The sequence below is a fragment of the Phyllobates terribilis genome, unplaced genomic scaffold, assembly GCF_046119375.1.
Source record: "Phyllobates terribilis strain yellow unplaced genomic scaffold, ASM4611937v1 Scaffold_341__1_contigs__length_2033592, whole genome shotgun sequence".
NCBI classification, from domain to species: Eukaryota; Metazoa; Chordata; class Amphibia; order Anura; family Dendrobatidae; genus Phyllobates; species Phyllobates terribilis.
In genome coordinates, this window is record NW_027363101.1 from 848,030 (window position 1) to 862,425 (window position 14,396).

The 14,396-nt window shown below is 45.1% G+C and overlaps 11 non-coding genes across 11 annotated transcripts; all 11 read left to right on the plus strand.

The window, feature by feature from the left end:
• Positions 1–916: 916 nt before the first annotated feature.
• LOC141221850 (U2 spliceosomal RNA) lies at positions 917–1,107 on the plus strand. The gene has a single exon (XR_012289769.1). It is a non-coding gene; the product is annotated as a U2 spliceosomal RNA (small nuclear RNA).
• A 1,127-nt stretch (positions 1,108–2,234) lies between these two features.
• On the plus strand, positions 2,235–2,425 carry LOC141221849 (U2 spliceosomal RNA). The gene has a single exon (XR_012289768.1). It is a non-coding gene; the product is annotated as a U2 spliceosomal RNA (small nuclear RNA).
• A 1,124-nt stretch (positions 2,426–3,549) lies between these two features.
• On the plus strand, positions 3,550–3,740 carry LOC141221851 (U2 spliceosomal RNA). The gene has a single exon (XR_012289770.1). It is a non-coding gene; the product is annotated as a U2 spliceosomal RNA (small nuclear RNA).
• Positions 3,741–4,857: 1,117 nt separating this feature from the next.
• Positions 4,858–5,048, plus strand: LOC141222030 (U2 spliceosomal RNA). Its single transcript, XR_012289940.1, has one exon. It is a non-coding gene; the product is annotated as a U2 spliceosomal RNA (small nuclear RNA).
• Positions 5,049–6,169: 1,121 nt separating this feature from the next.
• Positions 6,170–6,360, plus strand: LOC141222017 (U2 spliceosomal RNA). Its single transcript, XR_012289927.1, has one exon. It is a non-coding gene; the product is annotated as a U2 spliceosomal RNA (small nuclear RNA).
• A 1,121-nt stretch (positions 6,361–7,481) lies between these two features.
• LOC141221853 (U2 spliceosomal RNA) lies at positions 7,482–7,672 on the plus strand. The gene has a single exon (XR_012289771.1). It is a non-coding gene; the product is annotated as a U2 spliceosomal RNA (small nuclear RNA).
• Positions 7,673–8,794: 1,122 nt separating this feature from the next.
• Positions 8,795–8,985, plus strand: LOC141221854 (U2 spliceosomal RNA). Its single transcript, XR_012289772.1, has one exon. It is a non-coding gene; the product is annotated as a U2 spliceosomal RNA (small nuclear RNA).
• A 1,120-nt stretch (positions 8,986–10,105) lies between these two features.
• On the plus strand, positions 10,106–10,296 carry LOC141222029 (U2 spliceosomal RNA). The gene has a single exon (XR_012289939.1). It is a non-coding gene; the product is annotated as a U2 spliceosomal RNA (small nuclear RNA).
• A 1,120-nt stretch (positions 10,297–11,416) lies between these two features.
• Positions 11,417–11,607, plus strand: LOC141222032 (U2 spliceosomal RNA). Its single transcript, XR_012289942.1, has one exon. It is a non-coding gene; the product is annotated as a U2 spliceosomal RNA (small nuclear RNA).
• Positions 11,608–12,726: 1,119 nt separating this feature from the next.
• On the plus strand, positions 12,727–12,917 carry LOC141221969 (U2 spliceosomal RNA). Its single transcript, XR_012289881.1, has one exon. It is a non-coding gene; the product is annotated as a U2 spliceosomal RNA (small nuclear RNA).
• A 1,121-nt stretch (positions 12,918–14,038) lies between these two features.
• Positions 14,039–14,229, plus strand: LOC141221863 (U2 spliceosomal RNA). The gene has a single exon (XR_012289780.1). It is a non-coding gene; the product is annotated as a U2 spliceosomal RNA (small nuclear RNA).
• The last annotated feature ends 167 nt before the right edge of the window (positions 14,230–14,396 follow it).

Below are 14,396 nucleotides of genomic sequence, written 5' to 3' on the forward strand. Positions count from 1 at the left end.
TGTAATGCAATGCTATCTATCTAGCTCTCCCTCTATACTTCCTTTTGGATAAACAGACATATTAGGCAAGCATTTTGGAGCTTTCACCTAAATAACTACAGGTGGTGAGATAAGCTGCACAATATAATTGACCTTTCAGTATATTGTTGCACACACACCATCTATTTAGCAAATGCCCTTGTTATCAACAGCAGCCTTTTAAACTCACCTGAGCTAACAGGTATGTGAGCTGGTTACTCTGCTGCGCTTAAAATTTCTTTTTTGGTTTGCTACAATGCCTTTTCTGAAACGTTGTCTCCCTCTGCTGGAACACTGACTTCTTTCATTTAATGCCTGCAGACTATAAAAGAGAAACCAACCCAAAAAGTTTGGTTGATTAGTCTGTGGCATTCTTTTAAACTGTTGCTTATGGCGGTCTCTGTGAGCTTCTCAGTGACATTCAGCCATCCAGGTATCCCGCCTGCAGTAGACGGAATGTGGCAATGGAACGCTGGCTGCGCGTGTCATAATAGGCTCTGAGCCTTTATATACCTGCGCACAGCAGCAGCCACCTTCAGTCTGCTGCTGGACAGCCAGCAGCAGCAGCAGCAGGAGAGGTAATTAATCAGCAACCCTCCTGCTAAGGGTAGACAGCTGCTCGTTCCACCCCCCCCCCCGCCTTAATTGGTTCTCCTCCCTTCCAACGGTGTTGAGGCGGGTGGGAACAGCCGGGGGTTGAGGGTACTGTGCTAAAAGAGGTGGAGTTATGCAGATCTAAAACGCGTGGATTGCAGCAGCAGCAAGCCGAAAAGTGCAGGCATGTGAGGGATCTTGAGGTTGACAGCATGTCTTCTTAACGGGAGTCCAGGTGGCCATCTCCACAAATGGACTTTTCAGAATCCTTGGGTGGCACCGTAGTCGGAAACCAATTCTGGTTATCGCTTCTCGGCCTTTTGGCTAAGATCAAGTGTAGTATCTGTTCTTATCAGTTTAATATCTGATACGTCCCCTATCTGGGGACCATATATTAAATGGATTTTTAGAACAGGGAGATGGAAAAAGAGCTTGCTCTGTCCACTCCACGCATTGACCTGGTATTGCAGTATCTCCAGGATCGGTGCACCCCTTCTTTAATGCAGTTTCTAAAATCAGAAAGAATTGAATTCAATGCTTTTTGTTCATTTTGCTTGTTTGTCGGATTTTGGGATGGACTCTTTGGCTTTGCTTTTCTTCTCCTCATTGGATTTTTCATGTTAAAAGTTGCAGAAGCCAGATGACAAGCTCATTTTGGTTCAACTTCAGCAACTGTGCATTGCATTGCCATGTAATGTAATGTAATGCAATGCTATCTATCTAGCTCTCCCTCTATACTTCCTTTTGGATAAACAGACATATTAGGCAAGCATTTTGGAGCTTTCACCTAAATAACTACAGGTGGTGAGATAAGCTGCACAATATAATTGACCTTTCAGTATATTGTTGCACACACACCATCTATTTAGCAAATGCCCTTGTTATCAACAGCAGCCTTTTAAACTCACCTGAGCTAACAGGTATGTGAGCTGGTTACTCTGCTGCGCTTAAAATTTCTTTTTTGGTTTGCTACAATGCCTTTTCTGAAACGTTGTCTCCCTCTGCTGGAACACTGACTTCTTTCATTTAATGCCTGCAGACTATAAAAGAGAAACCAACCCAAAAAGTTTGGTTGATTAGTCTGTGGCATTCTTTTAAACTGTTGCTTATGGCGGTCTCTGTGAGCTTCTCAGTGACATTCAGCCATCCAGGTATCCCGCCTGCAGTAGACGGAATGTGGCAATGGAACGCTGGCTGCGCGTGTCATAATAGGCTCTGAGCCTTTATATACCTGCGCACAGCAGCAGCCACCTTCAGTCTGCTGCTGGACAGCCAGCAGCAGCAGCAGCAGGAGAGGTAATTAATCAGCAACCCTCCTGCTAAGGGTAGACAGCTGCTCATTCCAACCTCCCCCCCCCCCCCGCCTTAATTGGTTCTCCTCCCTTCCAACGGTGTTGAGGCGGGTGGGAACAGCCGGGGGTTGAGGGTACTGTGCTAAAAGAGGTGGAGTTATGCAGATCTAAAACGCGTGGATTGCAGCAGCAGCAAGCCGAAAAGTGCAGGCATGTGAGGGATCTAGAGGTTGACAGCATGTCTTCTTAACGGGAGTCCAGGTGGCCATCTCCACAAATGGACTTTTCAGAATCCTTGGGTGGCACCGTAGTCGGAAACCAATTCTGGTTATCGCTTCTCGGCCTTTTGGCTAAGATCAAGTGTAGTATCTGTTCTTATCAGTTTAATATCTGATACGTCCCCTATCTGGGGACCATATATTAAATGGATTTTTAGAACAGGGAGATGGAAAAAGAGCTTGCTCTGTCCACTCCACGCATTGACCTGGTATTGCAGTATCTCCAGGACCGGTGCACCCCTTCTTTAATGCAGTTTCTAAAATCAGAAAGAATTGAATTCAATGCTTTTTGTTCATTTTGCTTGTTTGTCGGATTTTGGGATGGACTCTTTGGCTTTGCTTTTCTTCTCCTCATTGGATTTTTCATGTTAAAAGTTGCAGAAGCCAGATGACAAGCTCATTTTGGTTCAACTTCAGCAACTGCGCATTGCATTGCCATGTAATGTAATGTAATGCAATGCTATCTATCTAGCTCTCCCTCTATACTTCCTTTTGGATAAACAGACATATTAGGCAAGCATTTTGGAGCTTTCACCTAAATAACTACAGGTGGTGAGATAAGCTGCACAATATAATTGACCTTTCAGTATATTGTTGCACACACACCATCTATTTAGCAAATGCCCTTGTTATCAACAGCAGCCTTTTAAACTCACCTGAGCTAACAGGTATGTGAGCTGGTTACTCTGCTGCGCTTAAAATTTCTTTTTTGGTTTGCTACAATGCCTTTTCTGAAACGTTGTCTCCCTCTGCTGGAACACTGACTTCTTTCATTTAATGCCTGCAGACTATAAAAGAGAAACCAACCCAAAAAGTTTGGTTGATTAGTCTGTGGCATTCTTTTAAACTGTTGCTTATGGCGGTCTCTGTGAGCTTCTCAGTGACATTCAGCCATCCAGGTATCCCGCCTGCAGTAGACGGAATGTGGCAATGGAACGCTGGCTGCGCGTGTCATAATAGGCTCTGAGCCTTTATATACCTGCGCACAGCAGCAGCCACCTTCAGTCTGCTGCTGGACAGCCAGCAGCAGCAGCAGCAGGAGAGGTAATTAATCAGCAACCCTCCTGCTAAGGGTAGACAGCTGCTCGTTCCACCCCCCCCCCCCCCGCCTTAATTGGTTCTCCTCCCTTCCAACGGTGTTGAGGCGGGTGGGAACAGCCGGGGGTTGAGGGTACTGTGCTAAAAGAGGTGGAGTTATGCAGATCTAAAACGCGTGGATTGCAGCAGCAGCAAGCCGAAAAGTGCAGGCATGTGAGGGATCTAGAGGTTGACAGCATGTCTTCTTAACGGGAGTCCAGGTGGCCATCTCCACAAATGGACTTTTCAGAATCCTTGGGTGGCACCGTAGTCGGAAACCAATTCTGGTTATCGCTTCTCGGCCTTTTGGCTAAGATCAAGTGTAGTATCTGTTCTTATCAGTTTAATATCTGATACGTCCCCTATCTGGGGACCATATATTAAATGGATTTTTAGAACAGGGAGATGGAAAAAGAGCTTGCTCTGTCCACTCCACGCATTGACCTGGTATTGCAGTATCTCCAGGACCGGTGCACCCCTTCTTTAATGCAGTTTCTAAAATCAGAAAGAATTGAATTCAATGCTTTTTGTTCATTTTGCTTGTTTGTCGGATTTTGGGATGGACTCTTTGGCTTTGCTTTTCTTCTCCTCATTGGATTTTTCATGTTAAAAGTTGCAGAAGCCAGATGACAAGCTCATTTTGGTTCAACTTCAGCAACTGTGCATTGCATTGCCATGTAATGTAATGTAATGCAATGCTATCTATCTAGCTCTCCCTCTATACTTCCTTTTGGATAAACAGACATATTAGGCAAGCATTTTGGAGCTTTCACCTAAATAACTACAGGTGGTGAGATAAGCTGCACAATATAATTGACCTTTCAGTATATTGTTGCACACACACCATCTATTTAGCAAATGCCCTTGTTATCAACAGCAGCCTTTTAAACTCACCTGAGCTAACAGGTATGTGAGCTGGTTACTCTGCTGCGCTTAAAATTTCTTTTTTGGTTTGCTACAATGCCTTTTCTGAAACGTTGTCTCCCTCTGCTGGAACACTGACTTCTTTCATTTAATGCCTGCAGACTATAAAAGAGAAACCAACCCAAAAAGTTTGGTTGATTGGTCTGTGGCATTCTTTTAAACTGTTGCTTATGGCGGTCTCTGTGAGCTTCTCAGTGACATTCAGCCATCCAGGTATCCCGCCTGCAGTAGACGGAATGTGGCAATGGAACGCTGGCTGCGCGTGTCATAATAGGCTCTGTGCCTTTATATACCTGCGCACAGCAGCAGCCACCTTCAGTCTGCTGCTGGACAGCCAGCAGCAGCAGCAGGAGAGGTAATTAATCAGCAACCCTCCTGCTAAGGGTAGACAGCTGCTCGTTCCACCCCCCCCCCGCCTTAATTGGTTCTCATCCCTTCCAACGGTGTTGAGGCGGGTGGGAACAGCCGGGGGTTGAGGGTACTGTGCTAAAAGAGGTGGAGTTATGCAGATCTAAAACGCGTGGATTGCAGCAGCAGCAAGCCGAAAAGTGCAGGCATGTGAGGGATCTAGAGGTTGACAGCATGTCTTCTTAACGGGAGTCCAGGTGGCCATCTCCACAAATGGACTTTTCAGAATCCTTGGGTGGCACCGTAGTCGGAAACCAATTCTGGTTATCGCTTCTCGGCCTTTTGACTAAGATCAAGTGTAGTATCTGTTCTTATCAGTTTAATATCTGATACGTCCCCTATCTGGGGACCATATATTAAATGGATTTTTAGAACAGGGAGATGGAAAAAGAGCTTGCTCTGTCCACTCCACGCATTGACCTGGTATTGCAGTATCTCCAGGACCGGTGCACCCCTTCTTTAATGCAGTATCTAAAATCAGAAAGAATTGAATTCAATGCTTTTTGTTCATTTTGCTTGTTTGTCGGATTTTGGGATGGACTCTTTGGCTTTGCTTTTCTTCTCCTCATTGGATTTTTCATGTTAAAAGTTGCAGAAGCTAGATGACAAGCTCATTTTGGTTCAACTTCAGCAACTGTGCATTGCATTGCCATGTAATGTAATGTAATGCAATGCTATCTATCTAGCTCTCCCTCTATACTTCCTTTTGGATAAACAGACATATTAGGCAAGCATTTTGGAGCTTTCACCTAAATAACTACAGGTGGTGAGATAAGCTGCACAATATAATTGACCTTTCAGTATATTGTTGCACACACACCATCTATTTAGCAAATGCCCTTGTTATCAACAGCAGCCTTTTAAACTCACCTGAGCTAACAGGTATGTGAGCTGGTTACTCTGCTGCGCTTAAAATTTCTTTTTTGGTTTGCTACAATGCCTTTTCTGAAACGTTGTCTCCCTCTGCTGGAACACTGACTTCTTTCATTTAATGCCTGCAGACTATAAAAGAGAAACCAACCCAAAAAAGTTTGGTTGATTAGTCTGTGGCATTCTTTTAAACTGTTGCTTATGGCGGTCTCTGTGAGCTTCTCAGTGACATTCAGCCATCCAGGTATCCCGCCTGCAGTAGACGGAATGTGGCAATGGAACGCTGGCTGCGCGTGTCATAATAGGCTCTGAGCCTTTATATACCTGCGCACAGCAGCAGCCACCTTCAGTCTGCTGCTGGACAGCCAGCAGCAGCAGCAGCAGGAGAGGTAATTAATCAGCAACCCTCCTGCTAAGGGTAGACAGCTGCTCGTTCCACCCCCCCCCCGCCTTAATTGGTTCTCCTCCCTTCCAACGGTGTTGAGGCGGGTGGGAACAGCCGGGGGTTGAGGGTACTGTGCTAAAAGAGGTGGAGTTATGCAGATCTAAAACGCGTGGATTGCAGCAGCAGCAAGCCGAAAAGTGCAGGCATGTGAGGGATCTAGAGGTTGACAGCATGTCTTCTTAACGGGAGTCCAGGTGGCCATCTCCACAAATGGACTTTTCAGAATCCTTGGGTGGCACCGTAGTCGGAAACCAATTCTGGTTATCGCTTCTCGGCCTTTTGGCTAAGATCAAGTGTAGTATCTGTTCTTATCAGTTTAATATCTGATACGTCCCCTATCTGGGGACCATATATTAAATGGATTTTTAGAACAGAGAGATGGAAAAAGAGCTTGCTCTGTCCACTCCACGCATTGACCTGGTATTGCAGTATCTCCAGGACCGGTGCACCCCTTCTTTAATGCAGTTTCTAAAATCAGAAAGAATTGAATTCAATGCTTTTTGTTCATTTTGCTTGTTTGTCGGATTTTGGGATGGACTCTTTGGCTTTGCTTTTCTTCTCCTCATTGGATTTTTCATGTTAAAAGTTGCAGAAGCCAGATGACAAGCTCATTTTGGTTCAACTTCAGCAACTGTGCATTGCATTGCCATGTAATGTAATGTAATGCAATGCTATCTATCTAGCTCTCCCTCTATACTTCCTTTTGGATAAACAGACATATTAGGCAAGCATTTTGGAGCTTTCACCTAAATAACTACAGGTGGTGAGATAAGCTGCACAATATAATTGACCTTTCAGTATATTGTTGCACACACACCATCTATTTAGCAAATGCCCTTGTTATCAACAGCAGCCTTTTAAACTCACCTGAGCTAACAGGTATGTGAGCTGGTTACTCTGCTGCGCTTAAAATTTCTTTTTTGGTTTGCTACAATGCCTTTTCTGAAACGTTGTCTCCCTCTGCTGGAACACTGACTTCTTTCATTTAATGCCTGCAGACTATAAAAGAGAAACCAACCCAAAAAGTTTGGTTGATTAGTCTGTGGCATTCTTTTAAACTGTTGCTTATGGCGGTCTCTGTGAGCTTCTCAGTGACATTCAGCCATCCAGGTATCCCGCCTGCAGTAGACGGAATGTGGCAATGGAACGCTGGCTGCGCGTGTCATAATAGGCTCTGAGCCTTTATATACCTGCGCACAGCAGCAGCCACCTTCAGTCTGCTGCTGGACAGCCAGCAGCAGCAGCAGCAGGAGAGGTAATTAATCAGCAACCCTCCTGCTAAGGGTAGACAGCTGCTCGTTCCACCCCCCCCCCCGCCTTAATTGGTTCTCCTCCCTTCCAACGGTGTTGAGGCGGGTGGGAACAGCCGGGGGTTGAGGGTACTGTGCTAAAAGAGGTGGAGTTATGCAGATCTAAAACGCGTGGATTGCAGCAGCAGCAAGCCGAAAAGTGCAGGCATGTGAGGGATCTAGAGGTTGACAGCATGTCTTCTTAACGGGAGTCCAGGTGGCCATCTCCACAAATGGACTTTTCAGAATCCTTGGGTGGCACCGTAGTCGGAAACCAATTCTGGTTATCGCTTCTCGGCCTTTTGGCTAAGATCAAGTGTAGTATCTGTTCTTATCAGTTTAATATCTGATACGTCCCCTATCTGGGGACCATATATTAAATGGATTTTTAGAACAGGGAGATGGAAAAAGAGCTTGCTCTGTCCACTCCACGCATTGACCTGGTATTGCAGTATCTCCAGGACCGGTGCACCCCTTCTTTAATGCAGTTTCTAAAATCAGAAAGAATTGAATTCAATGCTTTTTGTTCATTTTGCTTGTTTGTCGGATTTTGGGATGGACTCTTTGGCTTTGCTTTTCTTCTCCTCATTGGATTTTTCATGTTAAAAGTTGCAGAAGCCAGATGACAAGCTCATTTTGGTTCAACTTCAGCAACTGTGCATTGCATTGCCATGTAATGTAATGTAATGCAATGCTATCTATCTAGCTCTCCCTCTATACTTCCTTTTGGATAAACAGACATATTAGGCAAGCATTTTGGAGCTTTCACCTAAATAACTACAGGTGGTGAGATAAGCTGCACAATATAATTGACCTTTCAGTATATTGTTGCACACACACCATCTATTTAGCAAATGCCCTTGTTATCAACAGCAGCCTTTTAAACTCACCTGAGCTAACAGGTATGTGAGCTGGTTACTCTGCTGCGCTTAAAATTTCTTTTTTGGTTTGCTACAATGCCTTTTCTGAAACGTTGTCTCCCTCTGCTGGAACACTGACTTCTTTCATTTAATGCCTGCAGACTATAAAAGAGAAACCAACCCAAAAAGTTTGGTTGATTAGTCTGTGGCATTCTTTTAAACTGTTGCTTATGGCGGTCTCTGTGAGCTTCTCAGTGACATTCAGCCATCCAGGTATCCCGCCTGCAGTAGACGGAATGTGGCAATGGAACGCTGGCTGCGCGTGTCATAATAGGCTCTGAGCCTTTATATACCTGCGCACAGCAGCAGCCACCTTCAGTCTGCTGCTGGACAGCCAGCAGCAGCAGCAGCAGGAGAGGTAATTAATCAGCAACCCTCCTGCTAAGGGTAGACAGCTGCTCGTTCCACCCCCCCCCCCCGCCTTAATTGGTTCTCCTCCCTTCCAACGGTGTTGAGGCGGGTGGGAACAGTCGGGGGTTGAGGGTACTGTGCTAAAAGAGGTGGAGTTATGCAGATCTAAAACGCGTGGATTGCAGCAGCAGCAAGCCGAAAAGTGCAGGCATGTGAGGGATCTAGAGGTTGACAGCATGTCTTCTTAACGGGAGTCCAGGTGGCCATCTCCACAAATGGACTTTTCAGAATCCTTGGGTGGCACCGTAGTCGGAAACCAATTCTGGTTATCGCTTCTCGGCCTTTTGGCTAAGATCAAGTGTAGTATCTGTTCTTATCAGTTTAATATCTGATACGTCCCCTATCTGGGGACCATATATTAAATGGATTTTTAGAACAGGGAGATGGAAAAAGAGCTTGCTCTGTCCACTCCACGCATTGACCTGGTATTGCAGTATCTCCAGGACCGGTGCACCCCTTCTTTAATGCAGTTTCTAAAATCAGAAAGAATTGAATTCAATGCTTTTTGTTCATTTTGCTTGTTTGTCGGATTTTGGGATGGACTCTTTGGCTTTGCTTTTCTTCTCCTCATTGGATTTTTCATGTTAAAAGTTGCAGAAGCCAGATGACAAGCTCATTTTGGTTCAACTTCAGCAACTGTGCATTGCATTGCCATGTAATGTAATGTAATGCAATGCTATCTATCTAGCTCTCCCTCTATACTTCCTTTTGGATAAACAGACATATTAGGCAAGCATTTTGGAGCTTTCACCTAAATAACTACAGGTGGTGAGATAAGCTGCACAATATAATTGACCTTTCAGTATATTGTTGCACACACACCATCTATTTAGCAAATGCCCTTGTTATCAACAGCAGCCTTTTAAACTCACCTGAGCTAACAGGTATGTGAGCTGGTTACTCTGCTGCGCTTAAAATTTCTTTTTTGGTTTGCTACAATGCCTTTTCTGAAACGTTGTCTCCCTCTGCTGGAACACTGACTTCTTTATTTAATGCCTGCAGACTATAAAAGAGAAACCAACCCAAAAAGTTTGGTTGATTAGTCTGTGGCATTCTTTTAAACTGTTGCTTATGGCGGTCTCTGTGAGCTTCTCAGTGACATTCAGCCATCCAGGTATCCCGCCTGCAGTAGACGGAATGTGGCAATGGAACGCTGGCTGCGCGTGTCATAATAGGCTCTGAGCCTTTATATACCTGCGCACAGCAGCAGCCACCTTCAGTCTGCTGCTGGACAGCCAGCAGCAGCAGCAGCAGGAGAGGTAATTAATCAGCAACCCTCCTGCTAAGGGTAGACAGCTGCTCGTTCCACCCCCCCCCCCGCCTTAATTGGTTCTCCTCCCTTCCAACGGTGTTGAGGCGGGTGGGAACAGCCGGGGCTTGAGGGTACTGTGCTAAAAGAGGTGGAGTTATGCAGATCTAAAACGCGTGGATTGCAGCAGCAGCAAGCCGAAAAGTGCAGGCATGTGAGGAATCTAGAGGTTGACAGCATGTCTTCTTAACGGGAGTCCAGGTGGCTATCTCCACAAATGGACTTTTCAGAATCCTTGGGTGGCACCGTAGTCGGAAACCAATTCTGGTTATCGCTTCTCGGTCTTTTGGCTAAGATCAAGTGTAGTATCTGTTCTTATCAGTTTAATATCTGATACGTCCCTTATCTGGGGACCATATATTAAATGGATTTTTAGAACAGGGAGATGGAAAAAGAGCTTGCTCTGTCCACTCCACGCATTGACCTGGTATTGCAGTATCTCCAGGACCGGTGCACCCCTTCTTTAATGCAGTTTCTAAAATCAGAAAGAATTGAATTCAATGCTTTTTGTTCATTTTGCTTGTTTGTCGGATTTTGGGATGGACTCTTTGGCTTTGCTTTTCTTCTCCTCATTGGATTTTTCATGTTAAAAGTTGCAGAAGCCAGATGACAAGCTCATTTTGGTTCAACTTCAGCAACTGTGCATTGCATTGCCATGTAATGTAATGTAATGCAATGCTATCTATCTAGCTCTCCCTCTATACTTCCTTTTGGATAAACAGACATATTAGGCAAGCATTTTGGAGCTTTCACCTAAATAACTACAGGTGGTGAGATAAGCTGCACAATATAATTGACCTTTCAGTATATTGTTGCACACACACCATCTATTTAGCAAATGCCCTTGTTATCAACAGCAGCCTTTTAAACTCACCTGAGCTAACAGGTATGTGAGCTGGTTACTCTGCTGCGCTTAAAATTTCTTTTTTGGTTTGCTACAATGCCTTTTCTGAAACGTTGTCTCCCTCTGCTGGAACACTGACTTCTTTCATTTAATGCCTGCAGACTATAAAAGAGAAACCAACCCAAAAAGTTTGGTTGATTAGTCTGTGGCATTCTTTTAAACTGTTGCTTATGGCGGTCTCTGTGAGCTTCTCAGTGACATTCAGCCATCCAGGTATCCCGCCTGCAGTAGACGGAATGTGGCAATGGAACGCTGGCTGCGGGTGTCATAATAGGCTCTGAGCCTTTATATACCTGCGCACAGCAGCAGCCACCTTCAGTCTGCTGCTGGACAGCCAGCAGCAGCAGCAGCAGGAGAGGTAATTAATCAGCAACCCTCCTGCTAAGGGTAGACAGCTGCTCGTTCCACCCCCCCCCCGCCTTAATTGGTTCTCCTCCCTTCCAACGGTGTTGAGGCGGGTGGGAACAGCCGAGGGTTGAGGGTACTGTGCTAAAAGAGGTGTAGTTATGCAGATCTAAAACGCGTGGATTGCAGCAGCAGCAAGCCGAAAAGTGCAGGCATGTGAGGGATCTAGAGGTTGACAGCATGTCTTCTTAACGGGAGTCCAGGTGGCCATCTCCACAAATGGACTTTTCAGAATCCTTGGGTGGCACCGTAGTCGGAAACCAATTCTGGTTATCGCTTCTCGGCCTTTTGGCTAAGATCAAGTGTAGTATCTGTTCTTATCAGTTTAATATCTGATACGTCCCCTATCTGGGGACCATATATTAAATGGATTTTTAGAACAGGGAGATGGAAAAAGAGCTTGCTCTGTCCACTCCACGCATTGACCTGGTATTGCAGTATCTCCATTACCGGTGCACCCCTTCTTTAATGCAGTTTCTAAAATCAGAAAGAATTGAATTCAATGCTTTTTGTTCATTTTGCTTGTTTGTCGGATTTTGGGATGGACTCTTTGGCTTTGCTTTTCTTCTCCTCATTGGATTTTTCATGTTAAAAGTTGCAGAAGCCAGATGACAAGCTCATTTTGGTTCAACTTCAGCAACTGTGCATTGCATTGCCATGTAATGTAATGTAATGCAATGCTATCTATCTAGCTCTCCCTCTATACTTCCTTTTGGATAAACAGACATATTAGGTAAGCATTTTGGAGCTTTCACCTAAATAACTACAGGTGGTGAGATAAGCTGCACAATATAATTGACCTTTCAGTATATTGTTGCACACACAACATCTATTTAGCAAATGCCCTTGTTATCAACAGCAGCCTTTTAAACTCACCTGAGCTAACAGGTATGTGAGCTGGTTACTCTGCTGCGCTTAAAATTTCTTTTTTGGTTTGCTACAATGCCTTTTCTGAAACGTTGTCTCCCTCTGCTGGAACACTGACTTCTTTCATTTAATGCCTGCAGACTATAAAAGAGAAACCAACCCAAAAAGTTTGGTTGATTAGTCTGTGGCATTCTTTTAAACTGTTGCTTATGGCGGTCTCTGTGAGCTTCTCAGTGACATTCAGCCATCCAGGCATCCCGCCTGCAGTAGACGGAATGTGGCAATGGAACGCTGGCTGCGCGTGTCATAATAGGCTCTGAGCCTTTATATACCTGCGCACAGCAGCAGCCACCTTCAGTCTGCTGCTGGACAGCCAGCAGCAGCAGCAGCAGGAGAGGTAATTAATCAGCAACCCTCCTGCTAAGGGTAGACAGCTGCTCGTTCCACCCCCCCCCGCCTTAATTGGTTCTCCTCCCTTCCAACGGTGTTGAGGCGGGTGGGAACAGCCGGGGGTTGAGGGTACTGTGCTAAAAGAGGTGGAGTTATGCAGATCTAAAACGCGTGGATTGCAGCAGCAGCAAGCCGAAAAGTGCAGGCATGTGAGGGATCTAGAGGTTGACAGCATGTCTTCTTAACGGGAGTCCAGGTGGCCATCTCCACAAATGGACTTTTCAGAATCCTTGGGTGGCACCGTAGTCGGAAACCAATTCTGGTTATCGCTTCTCGGCCTTTTGGCTAAGATCAAGTGTAGTATCTGTTCTTATCAGTTTAATATCTGATACGTCCCCTATCTGGGGACCATATATTAAATGGATTTTTAGATCAGGGAGATGGAAAAAGAGCTTGCTCTGTCCACTCCACGCATTGACCTGGTATTGCAGTATCTCCAGGACCGGTGCACCCCTTCTTTAATGCAGTTTCTAAAATCAGAAAGAATTGAATTCAATGCTTTTTGTTCATTTTGCTTGTTTGTCGGATTTTGGGATGGACTCTTTGGCTTTGCTTTTCTTCTCCTCATTGGATTTTTCATGTTAAAAGTTGCAGAAGCCAGATGACAAGCTCATTTTGGTTCAACTTCAGCAACTGTGCATTGCATTGCCATGTAATGTAATGTAATGCAATGCTATCTATCTAGCTCTCCCTCTATACTTCCTTTTGGATAAACAGACATATTAGGCAAGCATTTTGGAGCTTTCACCTAAATAACTACAGGTGGTGAGATAAGCTGCACAATATAATTGACCTTTCAGTATATTGTTGCACACACACCATCTATTTAGCAAATGCCCTTGTTATCAACAGCAGCCTTTTAAACTCACCTGAGCTAACAGGTATGTGAGCTGGTTACTCTGCTGCGCTTAAAATTTCTTTTTTGGTTTGCTACAATGCCTTTTCTGAAACGTTGTCTCCCTCTGCTGGAACACTGACTTCTTTCATTTAATGCCTGCAGACTATAAAAGAGAAACCAACCCAAAAAGTTTGGTTGATTAGTCTGTGGCATTCTTTTAAACTGTTGCTTATGGCGGTCTCTGTGAGCTTCTCAGTGACATTCAGCCATCCAGGTATCCCGCCTGCAGTAGACGGAATGTGGCAATGGAACGCTGGCTGCGCGTGTCATAATAGGCTCTGAGCCTTTATATACCTGCGCACAGCAGCAGCCACCTTCAGTCTGCTGCTGGACAGCCAGCAGCAGCAGCAGCAGGAGAGGTAATTAATCAGCAACCCTCCTGCTAAGGGTAGACAGCTGCTCGTTCCCCCCCCCCCCCCGCCTTAATTGGTTCTCCTCCCTTCCAACGGTGTTGAGGCGGGTGGGAACAGCCGGGGGTTGAGGGTACTGTGCTAAAAGAGGTGGAGTTATGCAGATCTAAAACGCGTGGATTGCAGCAGCAGCAAGCCGAAAAGTGCAGGCATGTGAGGGATCTAGAGGTTGACAGCATGTCTTCTTAACGGGAGTCCAGGTGGCCATCTCCACAAATGGACTTTTCAGAATCCTTGGGTGGCACCGTAGTCGGAAACCAATTCTGGTTATCGCTTCTCGGCCTTTTGGCTAAGATCAAGTGTAGTATCTGTTCTTATCAGTTTAATATCTGATACGTCCCCTATCTGGGGACCATATATTAAATGGATTTTTAGAACAGGGAGATGGAAAAAGAGCTTGCTCTGTCCACTCCACGCATTGACCTGGTATTGCATTATCTCCAGGACCGGTGCACCCCTTCTTTAATGCAGTTTCTAAAATCAGAAAGAATTGAATTCAATGCTTTTTGTTCATTTTGCTTGTTTGTCGGATTTTGGGATGGACTCTTTGGCTTTGCTTTTCTTCTCCTCATTGGATTTTTCATGTTAAAAGTTGCAGAAGCCAGATGACAAGCTCATTTTGGTTCA